The following is a 13,307-nucleotide window of genomic DNA, read 5'->3' as shown; positions in this document are numbered from 1 at the left end:
TGGAGTATCTTTTGCCATCCCTTCACCTTCGGTTTGTGAGTGTCTTTAGGTCTGAAGTGTGTCTCTTGTATGCAGCATATGTATGGGTCTTGTTTTTTTATCCAGTCAGGCACCCTATGCCTTTTGATTGGAGCATTTAGTCCATTGACATTTAACGTAGCTATTGATAAATATGTACTTATTTTCATTTAGTTACTTTTCTTCTGAGTGTTTTAATAGTTCTTCTCTGTTCCTTTCTACTTCTCTTGCTCTCTTCCCTTGTGGTTTGATTGCTTTCTTTAGTATTATCTTTGGGTTCCTTTCTCTTATTTATTTGTGTATTTATTATAGGTTTGCAGTTTGTGGTTATCATGAGGTTCATATACAGTAATCTACATATATAGCAATCTATATTGAGTTGATGGTCTCTTTAGTTTGACCTCTTTGTAAAAGCTCTACTCTCTTGCTCCCCTCTTCTCACATTTTCTGTTTTTGTTATTATATCTAAACTCTTATTTTGTGTGTGTATCTATTACCCTCTTGTCTTGGAAATATGTAATTTTAGTACTTTTGTCTTTTGACCTTCATATTATGTTCATAGGTGGTTGATCTGCTACCTTTACCGTATTTTTGCCTTTACCAGTGATTTTATTGCCTTCTTTTTGATAATTTTCTTATTCCTATTTGTGATCTTTTCTTTCTCACTTAAGTAAGTTCCTTTAGCATTTCTTGTAAAACTTGTTTCTTGGCGATAAACTCCTCTAATTTTTGCTTTTCTGGGAAACCCTTTATTTCTCCTTCCATTCTGAATGATAACTGTGCCAGGTAGAGTATTCTTGGCTGTAGGTTTTTTTCCTTTCAGCACTGTAAACATATCATGCCACTCCCTTCTAGCCTGTAAGTTTTCTGTTGAGAAGTCAGCAGATAGCCTTATGGGGTTTCCTTTGTATGTCACTTGTTGCCTTTCTCTTGTGGCTTTTAGGATTCTCTCTTTATCTTTACTTTTGGACATTTTAATTATAATGTGTCTTGGTGTGGGGCTCTTTGGGTTTATCTTGTTTGGTGCTCTCTGTGCTTCCTGTACTTGGGTGTCTGTTTTCTTCCTTAGATTATGACAGTTTTCAGCTATTATTTCTTCAAATAGATTCTCTGTCCCTTTGTCTCTCTCTTCTCCTTTTGGGATATCTATAATACGAATGTTAGTGTGCTTGATGTTTTCCCTGTGTTCCCTTAGACTGTTCTTGTTCTTTTTATTTTTTTTTCTTTTATCTGTTCAGCTTGGGTGACTTCCTCTAGTCTTTCATCCAGTTTGCTGATCCCTTCTTCTGTATCATCTAGTCTGCTATTGAGTCCCTCCAGTGAATTTTTCATTTCCATTATTATATTCTTAATTTCTGATTGGTTATTTTTTATATCTTCCAGTTCTTTGCTGACATTCTCACTGCATTCATCCATTCTGCTCCCAAGATCAGTTAGCATCCTTATGACTTTTTGTTTGAATGCTTTGTCAGGTAGATTATTTATTTCTGTTTCATTTAGTTCTTTTTCTGGGGTTTTGCCCTGTTCCCTTGCTTGGAGTATATTCCTTTGCCTCTTTCTCTTTGCTTATATCTGAGTGTTAGGTAGATCAGATACATCTCATAATCTTGGAGAGGTGGCCTTATATAAGAATGCTTTTTGAGGCCCAGCAGTGTGCTTCCCTCTCATCATCAGTTCCAGATGTTCCAGGAGTGACCCCTGTGTGGGCTATGTGTGTCCTTCTGTTGTGGCAGGGTTGCTCTTTCTGCAGGTGCCCAGGGAGGCTAGGCTGTCCCCCTGGCCAGCTGGTTGTAACGTTCAGCTGTGTGTGGCTGCTATGGACCCTTCAGTCACTTTGTTGGGTTTAAGGATCCCCAGCACAGTTGGCTTCAAGGTCTAAAAGCACATTCCTGTGGCAGTTTTTCTGTTAAGTGAGTAGGCCCCCAGCATGGCTGATTGCTATGCTAAGGGGCTTGCAATTGCTGTAGGTGAGGTGTCTTTCCAAGAGGGCATGGAGACGTTATAGACCTCCAAGAGGAGTGGGTTAAAAATCTGAATGGAGTCAATCTGTTAGGAACAGGCATGGCCAAAGTCCCCTGTAGTGTGACCTCTTTTACTGTAAGATAAATGGACAACTTTTGTAGGAGTTACAGATTTTGTATCAGGAACATACTGTTTTCAGTTTGTAAAAGACAGCAGTTTGTCTTTGACTTCCAGAGGGATTCAATGTAGTGCAGTTGCCATTATTTCAAGAAATTTATGTGGCAAGAAGGCCTTGAATTTTCTTGGGGCTTATCAGTCACTCCTGCTAGTGGGCATCCAAGGCCACTGAGAATGAGAACTTTTATTTGCCAACCAACAAAACATCATGCATTATAGAGTGGAAACTTTGGATATCAGAAGAATTTTCTAATACTTTCTAAACAAATTTCAAACGTATCATATTTCAAACCAATAATACATTTTTACAATTGTACACACAATGAATCATCTTGAACCTCACTCACGAGTTACTTTAACCTTTGTTTAAATCTCTCCATGGCAAGTTTTCCCACATTATTACACTTTTTTTTTTTACAGAAACACAGAAGAAAGAGTTTTAACATAGGCATTTCTGGATGTACATTGTAGATGGAAGCTCAGGGAGTGGGGGAAGATGGTGGCACAGAGGGAACAACTTGCACTGTAAGCATATTTTTGCATTTACTTTTGGTTTTAAGTGGCCATTCACTGAGCCTCAACAAATGCACTTCTAATAACAACAAAACATCAATTGAGCAGCTGGTTTTGATTTTACTTCTAGCCACTTGACCTCCAAACGTTCATCAACAGGTAACACTACCGGGTCCCTAGGAGTCCTATACCCTAACCTGGCTCACACAAATCCTGTAAGAGGACCCTTACTCCTCTCCCTTCACCCACTTCTTAGGCAAGGGCTGCACTACCAGATTACGTGGAGTCTTATCCTTCTGAACATGATCGATGTAGTCCCTTAGTGGGAGGATCCAACTTCCCGTTTTGCCCACCACACAAGTGAGAGCATGTGCTGCCAGATGCCAGGGAATCTATCTTATCCCCTAACCTTGGCCTGTGCAGCCCCAGGTTTTCTAAAAGGGCACTGTAAATTTACTAGCCCCACAGTGGACACAAAATTTGTCAAGCTCACTAATAAAAACAAGGCAAGACCAAAAGGTGCAATGACCAGAAAAGATGCAATGAGCCACTTTTGGATTCAGACAGTTTACTACTTACATAGACAATGAAAGGAAGGTTAGCCAAAGGTGCCAGCTCCCTGTGATCTTTATCCCACACATCAAAAATGATAACACAGAAAAAAAGGAGCAAGGAGACTATAACACACATTGTGAGGCACTTTGTTGCTGAGAAGCCAAATCTAGACAGCAGATAAGTGACTTCATATTCCACAGCTCTATGCTGAGAAGCATAGGAGAAGTGGCTTCCTACCTCCTCAGAACTGGGGAGGATATGAGAAACTGTCTCCTGACAGCCTCCTAGGGGAGATAGGGATATGAGTGAGAGATGGCCTTGTAGCAGCTTCCTACAGGCCTCCCATTCTCTTGTATTTCAGGAGGATCACAAGGCATTCTTATAGAACTCATATTAGCTGTGGTTCAAGCCTTTGCCTTTATGGATACACGCAAGGGCACCAGGGCACCACGACAGAGCCATTCCCCTATGGGTAAGAATCAAAGATGTGAACCTAGTGATTCATAGAATTACTAAGGATATTTAGAGCTTTCACATTCATAGTGAGACATATCTCCTCAATTTCTTCCTCCTTCTTTGGTCACTCTCAATTCTTTTCCCTGTCTCCTCTTTCTCTTTTTTCCCTTCCTGCTCACCACTCTATACAGACTTCAAATTTGGTGCCTATAATCCTTTATTGTTTTTCTATTAGGGTTTTCCCCCTCACTAGATTGTGAGATATTTTATTTTATTTATTGATTGATTGATTCTTGTGTGTGTGAGGAAGATTGGCCCTGAGCTAACATCTGTGCCAATTTTCCTCTATTTTATGTGTGATGCCTCCACAGCTTAGCTTAAGGAGCGGTGCTAGGTCCACACCTGGGATCTGAACCCGTGAACCGTGTGCCACTGCAGCGGAGCACAACCTTAACCCCAATTGTGAGATCTTTAAGAGGAAGGACCCCATTTCGCTGGCCTTTTTGTATCCAGTAGATATCACACTGTATGTAATCATATTTGTTGAATTAAAATAAATTTTGACATTGACACTGATGGAAAAATATCCCTTCCGATCTGGAGTTAGTATAGTCAATTTTTTTCTCTGTAGATATCTTTTTTTTTTTTTTGAGGAAGATTAGCCCTGAGAGAACTACTGCCAGTCCTCCTTTTTTTTGCTGAGGAAGCCTGGCCCTGAGCTAACATCCGTGCCCATCTTCCTCTACTTTATATGTGGGACGCCTACCACAGCATGGCATGCTAAGTGGTGCCATGTCCACACCCGGGTCCCGAACGGGTGAACCCCGGGCCGCCGAGAAGCGGAACGTGCAAACTTAACCGCTGCGCCACAGGGCCAGCCCCATGTAAATATCTTATTTGTGGCTTTAGTGTATCAGGTGCCATGCAAATCTCTTAGGCAGCTCTGAAATGTTTGAAGACTGGAAATTGGACTCATTTTTCTGTGTCTATCCACACAGTGACTAGCTCAGTTCTCAACATGCAACATGACATTAAGCAGCATTTCTACCATTTTAGTAACCCATATCATCTCTATGGGATTTGTCTCATCTACACATGACTTGCACTTAATATTTTTTAAATTAAATCAAGGTAACTCTATAAATGAATACTCTGGGAACTAAATAATATTGTGAAATATAAAATAAAAATTAAAAAGTTAACATAGCTACAGCTATACCCAGCCCTAGAAACCCCCTCAAAGAATATACCCTTCAACCCTACGGACTCTTTAAGTGTTCGCTCACCAGTCCCAGGGCCCTTTATGGGTTGGCACTCCTAGTTCTTGTATGTATATATCCCACATTTTCTTGATCCATTCATTCATTGACAGACACTTAGGTTGTTTTCCATACCTTGGCTGTTATGAATAATGCTGCAATGAACATAAGAGTTCAGGTATCTCTTACAGATAATGGTTTTGTTTCCCATGGATATATACCCAGAAGTGAGATTGCTGGATCGTCTGTTAGTTCTATTTTTAATTTCTTGAGGAACCTCCATAATGTTTTCCATAGTGGCTGCAACAGTTTACACTCCCACCAACAATGTACAAGAGTTCTCTTTTCACCACATCCTCACTGGCATTTCTTATCTCCTGTCTTTTTGATGACAGCCATTCTAACAGGTGTGAGGTAATATCAATTGTGGTTTTGATTTGCATTTCCCTGATGATAAGTGATGTTGAGCACTCTTTCATGTACCTGTTGGTCATTTGTATGTATTCTTTGGAAAAATGTCTATTCAGGTCCTTCATCCAATTTTTTTTCTTTCTCTTGTTTTTTTTTTTTTTTTTCTGGTGAGGAAGATTTGCTCTGAGTTAATATCTGTTGCCAATCTTCCTCATTTTTTGCTTGAGGAAGATTAGCCCAGAGCTAACATCTGTGCCAATCTTCCTCTATTTTGTAGGTGGGATGCCACCATGACATGGCTTGATGGGTGGCATAGGTCCGTGCCTGTGATACGAACCTGTGAAGCTAGGCCACCGAAGCAGAGTGTGCCAGACTTAACCACTACACCACAGGGCTGGCCTCTGCCCATTTTTCTTTTTTTTTCCTTTGAGGAAGATTAGCACTAAGCTAACATCTGCTGCCAACCCTCCTCTTTTTTGCTGAGGTAGACTGGCCCTGAGCTAACATCCATGCCCATCTTCCTCTACATTATATGTTGGACGCCTGCCATAGTGTGGCTTGCCAAGCAGTGCATAGGTCTGCACCCGGGATCCAAACTGGCAATTCTCGGGCTGCCAAAGCAGAACATGCAACCTTAATCACTGTACCACTGGGCTAGCTCCCCCTGCCCATTTTTAATTTGGGTTATTTGGGTTTCTGCCATTGAGTTATATGAGTTCCTTCTTTATTTTGGATATTAACACCTTATCAGATATGTAGTTTGCAAATATTTTCTCCCATTCCATAGACTTTTCCATGGGTTGCCTTTTCATTTTATTGATGGTTTCTTTTGCTGAGCAGAAGCTTTTTAGTTTGGTGTAGTCTCATGTTTATTTTTGCTTTTGTGACCTTTGCTTTTGGTGTGAAATCCAAAAACTCATTGCCAAGACAAATGTCAAGGAACTGACCCCCCTGTTTTCTTCTAAGAGTTTTACAATTTTCTCAGGACTTACATTCAAGTCTTGAATCCATTTTTAATTTTGTGTACAGGGTAAGATAGGGGTTCAGTTTCATTCTTTTCCATGTGGCTATCCAGTTTTCCCAACATCATTTATTGAAGAGACTATCCTTTCCCCATTGTATATTCTTGGCTCCTGTGTTGTAAATTAATTGACCATATATGCGTGGATTTATTTCTGAGCTCTCTACTTTGTTACATTGATCTATGTGTCTGTTTTTATGCCAATACTATACTGTTTTTATTACTATAGTTTGTAACATAGTTTGAAATCAGAAAGTACCATGCCTCCAGCTTTGTTCTTCTTTCTCAAGATTGATTTGGATATTTAGAATCTTTTGTGGTTCCATACAAATTTTAGGATTATTTTTTATATTTGTGTTAAAAATATCATTAGAATTTTGATAGAGATTTCATTGAATCTGGAGATTGCTTTGGGTAGTATAGACATTTTAATAATATTAACCCTTTCAATCTGTAAGCATGGAATACCTTTCCATTTTTTAGTGTATTCTTCAATTTCTTCTATCAATGCATTATTAGTCTTCGGTGTATAGAGCATTCACTCCCTCTGTTAAATTTATTCCTAAGTATTTTATTCTTTTAGATGCAATTGTAAATGAGATTTTCTTAATTTCTCTTTCTGATTATTCAGTTAGTGTACAGAAATGCAGCTCATTTTTTAACATTAATGTTGTGTCCTGCAACTTTACTGAATTAATTGATTAGTTCTAACCGATTTTTGATGAGGTGTCTAGGGTTTTCTATATATAATATCATATCATCTTCAAAAAGAGACAAATTTACTTCTTCCTTTCCAACCTGGATGCCTTTATTTATTTATGCCTAATTGTTCTAGCTTCCACTACTATGTTGAATAAAATTGGTGAGATCAGGCACCCTTGTCTAGTTCCTGATCTTAGAGGAAAAGCTTTCAGCTTTTCATCATTGAGTATGATATTATATGTGGGCCTGTCTTATATGGCCTTTATTATGTTGAGATACATTCCTTCTATACCTAATTTTTTGATAGTTTTTATCAAAAAAGGATGCTGAATTTTGTCAAATGCTCTTTCTGTAACTATTGAGGTGATCATATAATTTTTATCCTTCATTTTGTTAATGTGCTGTAGCACATTGATTGATTTGTGGCCGTTGAACCATCCTTGCAACCCATGGACAAATATCACTTAATCATGGTGTACAATCCTTTTAATGTACTATTGAATTCAATTTTCTAATATTTTGTTGAGGATTTTTGCTTTTATGTTCAACAGGGCTATTGTCCTGTAATTTTCTTTTCTTGTAATGTCCTTGTCTAGTTTTGGTATCAGGGTAATGCTGGCTTCATAAAATGAATTTGGAAGTGTTTCTTCCTCTTTAGTATTTTTTGGAAGTGTCTGAGAAATACTGGTGTTAATTCTTCTTTAAATGTTTGGTAGAATTCATCATTGAAACCATCTGGTCTGGAGCTTTTCTTTTTTGGGAGGTTATTGTTTACTGATTCAATCTCCTTACTAGTAATTGGTCTGTGCAGATTTTCTATTTCTTCATGATTCAGTATTGGCAGAGTGTGTATTTCTAGGAATTTATTCATTTCTTCTAGGTTGTCCAATTTGTTGGCATATAATTATTTATAGTAGTTTCTTATGATCCTTTGTATTTGTGTGGTGTCACTTGTAATATCTCCTCTTTCATTTATAATTTTTATTTATTTGAGTCCTCTATTTTTCTGGGTAAGTTTACCTAAAGGTTTGTAAATTTTGCTCATCTTTTCAAAAAACCAGTTCTTAGTTCATTGACCTTTTCTATTGCCTTTTTAGTCTCTATTTCATTTATTTCCACTTTTTTATTATTTCCTTTCTTCTACTAACTTTGGGCTTAGTTTGATTTTTTTCTAGTTCCTTGAAATGTAAAACTAGGTTATTTGTGATCTTTCTTTTTTCTAAATATTGGTGTTTATCACTATAAAATTCCCTCTTAGAACTGCTTTTGCTGCATCCCACAGTTTTAATATGTTGTATTTCCTTTCTTTTTGTCTGAGGATATTTTTTTGATTTCTCTTTTTATTTCTTCTTTGACCTATAGGTTGTTCAGGAGCATGCTGTTTAATCTTCACATTTGTGAATTTTCCTGGTTTTCTTAATTTATTTCTAGTTCCATACGTTGTAGTTGGAAAAGATGCTTGATATGATTTCAATCTTCTTAAATTTATTAAGACTTCTTTCATGGCCTAACACATGATTTATCCTGGAGAATGTTTCCTATGTGCTTGAGAAGAATGTGTATTCTGCTGCTGTTGGATGGAATGCTCTGTAAATGTCTGTTAGGTACACACGGTTTATTGTGTAGTTTAAGTCCAATGTTTCTTTATTGATTTTCTGTCTGGATAATTTATCCATTGTTGACAGAGGTATATTAAAGTATCCAATTAGAGGTAATGTCAGCATCATGGCAGTGTAACTTCTTCCTCTTTTCTTTCCCCTTTTTTAAACAACTACTTAGAAATCCATAACTGATCAAAAGTGCCGCAGCACCTTACACCCAGGGACCTTGGAGGATTCTTTCCCACCTGTGCATCCAAAAAAACAGACTTTGGTAATGGCTGCTGATCCAAAGAAGTTGGAAAACTTGCCCCACCTCCACTTGCCATTGTGTGTGTGTGTGTGTGGGGGGGGACTTGGAAAGTGCATGAGCAAATACCCACACACGAGAGAGAAATTTTAGAATTTCGCCCGCCTGAGGAGAGATTCCAGTAAGCCATTAGAGCAAGATAGAGATGAGTTTGGCCACAGAGTATAGGGAGGAACTCACCAAAGCCACCCCTTCCCCAGGGTGACACTGCAAGGGACTAAGTTGTCTAGCAGTGGCAGCAGTGGAGGAGAGGTGTAAAGTGGCAATGTCTCCCATGGAGGAATGGAAAGTAAACACAGTGAGTGACTGCCCAGCTATCCAAGCTGTGCAGATTGCAGCTGGAGAAACCCATTTCTCTCTACCAACACCCTGATTTCTGAGGAGGGACCTCATGACTAATGGGAGGCAAGAGAAAGGGAAGGAAGCAGATAAGAATGTAAAAGGATATGAAAGGAACATGGTTCCTGCTGTCTGCTTCAGGACTTCAGCAGGAATTTGCTCACAAGCCTCTGGAAGTACCCCATTCAATGGTTTCCCCAAGAGGCCCATGGGTACCCCCAAAGCCTCAAAGGCTAAACCCACAGCTCCCACACCCCACTCTGTGGCAGGCTCCTGTGTGTGCTCCTGAGTGGCAGTGAGAGCAAGTCAGGTAATCCAAGTGCTCAGAAAAAGTCTAGGGTCTGTGGGCAAGGAAGAAACCACAAATTGGAGTTACAGTGCCACCTTATGGAAAACAGAATAGAGGTTTCCTGCAGCCAGCCTGGTGAGTTATAAGAACAAGAGAAAACACAAAGGTTAAGAATTCTGCCACAGAGGGAGCAAGAAGAGTGCAGCAGGTCTATCCATTATAAACCTTGGATCCCCAAAGAAGTAGCACCAACAAACAGTACCCCATCTGAAGATAGCCAGTAAAGATACCTCAAATGTAAAAGCAGCAACTGAGAAATACAAAGAACTTTAAAAATCGAAGAAATATGCCATTGCAAAAAAGTATAAATAATTCTCTAACAACTGAGTACAAAGACACAGAATGCTGCATCTAACTGAGAAGCAATTCAAAATAGCATTATTGAAGAAACTCAACTAGCTACAAGAAAACTCAGAAAAACAGATCAATGAGATTAGGAAAAAGATACATGATCAAAATGAGTTCTTTATAAAAGAGATTGAAACTATAAAAAAAGGGCCAAACAAACTGAGGAGCTGAAGAATTCAGTGAATGAGATGAAAATACAATAGTGTATCTACAGTAGAGTAGAGCAGATGGAAGATAGAATAAATGATTTAGAGGATAGGAATTTTGAAATAACACATTTACAACTGAACAAAGAGAACAGAACAAAAAAGAGTGAAGAAAGCCTACATGGTCTACGAGATTCAATCAAAAGGGCAAACATCTGAATACTCAGAGTTCCAGAAGGAGAAGAGAGGGAAAAGAAGGCAGGAAATTTAATTAAAGAGACAATAGCTGAAAACTTCCCAAGCCTGGAAAAGACTTGGATATCCAAGTCCAAGAAGCTAATAAATCACCCTATTATCTCAATGCCAAAAGAACTTCTCCAAGACACATTATAATGAAACTATCAAAAATCAAAGGTAAAGAAAGAATACTAAAGGCAGCCAGGGAAAAAAAGAGTGTAACGTACAAAGGAACTCCCATTTGGCTATTAACAGATTTCTCAGCAGAAACCCTATAGGCCAAGAGAGAGTGGAATGACATATTTGAAATGCTGAAAGATAAAGACTTCCAGCCAAGAATACTCTATCCAGCAAAATTATGTTTCAGATATGAAGGAGAAATAAAGACTTTCCCAAACAAATAAAAGCTGAGGGAGTTCATCACCAGTAGTTTTGCCTTGCAAGAAATGCTGAAAGAAGTTCAAGTTGAAATGAAAAGACACTAATCAGTGACATGAAAGCATATGAAAGTATGTAATACACACGTAAAGTGAAAAATATATAGTCAGATTTAGAAAAATCTAATTCTATAATGGGATGGTAAATTAACCACTTAACTATAGTATAAAGATTAAAGTAAGAGAGCATTAAAAATAACTATAGCTACTATAATTTGTTCATGAATATACAGCATAAAAAGAGGTAAATTTTGACATCAAAATATAAAAGAGGAGGAATAAAAGGGTGAAGCTTTCAAAGGTGAATGTAGATAAATGCTATCAGCATAAAATGGATTGTTTTATCTTCGAGACGTTTTACATAAGCCTTATGGTAACCACAAAGCAAAAATCTAAAGTAGATTCATGAAGCATAAAAAAAGAGGAAACAGAGCATACCATTATGAAGAATCACCAATTTACAAAGGTAGAAAGAAACAGAGGGAAAAAGAAAAAATAGAAATAAAAACAACCAGAAAGCAATTAATAAGATGGCAATAGTAAGTACTTACATATCAATAATCACTCTAAATGTAAGTGGATTGAATTTACCAATCAAGAGACAAAAAGTTGCTGGATATACTAAAAAACAAGAACCAAATATATGCTGCCTATAAGAGACTCATTTCAGCTTTAAAGACACACATAGGCATATTTGAAACTTGCTAAGAGAGTAGATCTTAAAAGTCCTCATCACAAGAGAAAAAAGTTTTAACTATGTGTGGTGATGGATGTTAACTAGACATATGGTGGTGATCATTTTGCAATATACACAAATATCAAATAATTATGTTGTACACCTGAAACATAACATACAGTTATATGTGAATTATACCTCAGTAAAAAAAAAAAAGACACACATAGGCTCAAAGTGAAGGGATGGAAGAAGATATTCCACACAAGTAGGACCAAAAGAAAGCAGGGATAGCCATACCTATATCAGACAAAATAGATTTTGAGCCAAAAATAGTAACAAGAGACAAAGAAGGTCATTATATAATGATAAAGTGGTCAATACATCAAGAAGATATAACAATCTTATTATATACACACTCAACACTGGAGCATCCAAATATATTAAGCAAATACTAATAGATCTGATGGGAGAAACACACAATACCAGAGTAGTAGGGGACTTTAATACTCCACTTTCAGCAATGGATAAATCATCCAGAGAGAAAATCAACAAGGACACTTTGGACTTGAACCATACTATAGACCAAAAGGACCTAACAGACATATAGAACACTCCATCCTACAACAGCAGAATACACGTTCTACTCAAATACAGCAGAACATTCTCCAGGATAGATGATATGATTGGACACAAAAAAGTCTTAGCAAATTTAGGAAGATTGAAATGATGCCAACTATCTTGTCTGACCACAATGTTATGAAACTAGAAATCAACAAGAGGAAAGCTGGAAAATCTACAAATACATGGAAACTAAATAACACCTTTTGAACAATCAATGAGTCAAAGAAAAAATCAAAAGGGAAATAAAAATGTATCTCAAAATAAATGAAAATTGAAACACTACATACCCAAACCAATGGGGTGCTGCAAAAGCAGTTCTGAGAGGGAAGTTTATAGAGATAAATGCAAATCTTAAGAAATTAGAGAGATCTCAAATAAACAACCTAACTTTATACTACAAGGAACTAGAAAAAGAACAAATTAAGCCCAAGGTTAGCAGAAGGAAAGAATAAAGATCATAGGGGCCAGCCCAGTGGCACAGTGGTTAAGTGCACATGTTCCACTTCTCGGTGGCCCAGGGTTCGCTGGTTTGGATCCCGGGTGCGGACATGGCACCGCTTGCTACACCATGCTGTGGTAGGCGTCCCACATATAAAGTAGAGGAAGATGGGCATGGATGTTTGCTCACGGCCAGGCTTCCTCAGCAAAAAGCCGAAGATTGGCAGATTTACCTCAGGGCTAATCTTCCTCAAAAAAAAAAAAAAAAGATCATAGAGGATATAAATGAAACAGAGAACAGAAAAACAATAGAAAGTATTAACAAAACTAAGAGCTGATTTTTTAAAAGATAAACAAAATTGGCAAACCTTTAGCTAGATTAAGAAGAAAGAAAAATTATTCTTTTAAATGGGATTATCCAATAACATTTTTTCACCGACTATCTGACCATTTTCACATCAATCATTAACCTTGAATCACCCTACCAGACCTTCCGACCCCCACAGACCTTAAAGCCCCTGTTCCCAACATATAAACATTTTCCTTCTTTAAAAACTGAGACCCTCCCCCATGGGATCCTGACTCCTCCTGTTCCCCCCCTTTCTGACCCGAAGTCTTCCAGCATTCCCTAATTTCCATCTGGTAAGGAAGTACTCCCCCACCAACACACACAGACACACTCATAGGGTCATGAACTGCTTTTTTTCACGACCCTGGATATCTCCATAAGTGGT

Source organism: Equus przewalskii, chromosome X, assembly GCF_037783145.1.
Source record: "Equus przewalskii isolate Varuska chromosome X, EquPr2, whole genome shotgun sequence".
Lineage (NCBI taxonomy): Eukaryota > Metazoa > Chordata > Mammalia > Perissodactyla > Equidae > Equus > Equus przewalskii.
This window is presented reverse-complemented; position numbering follows the sequence as displayed.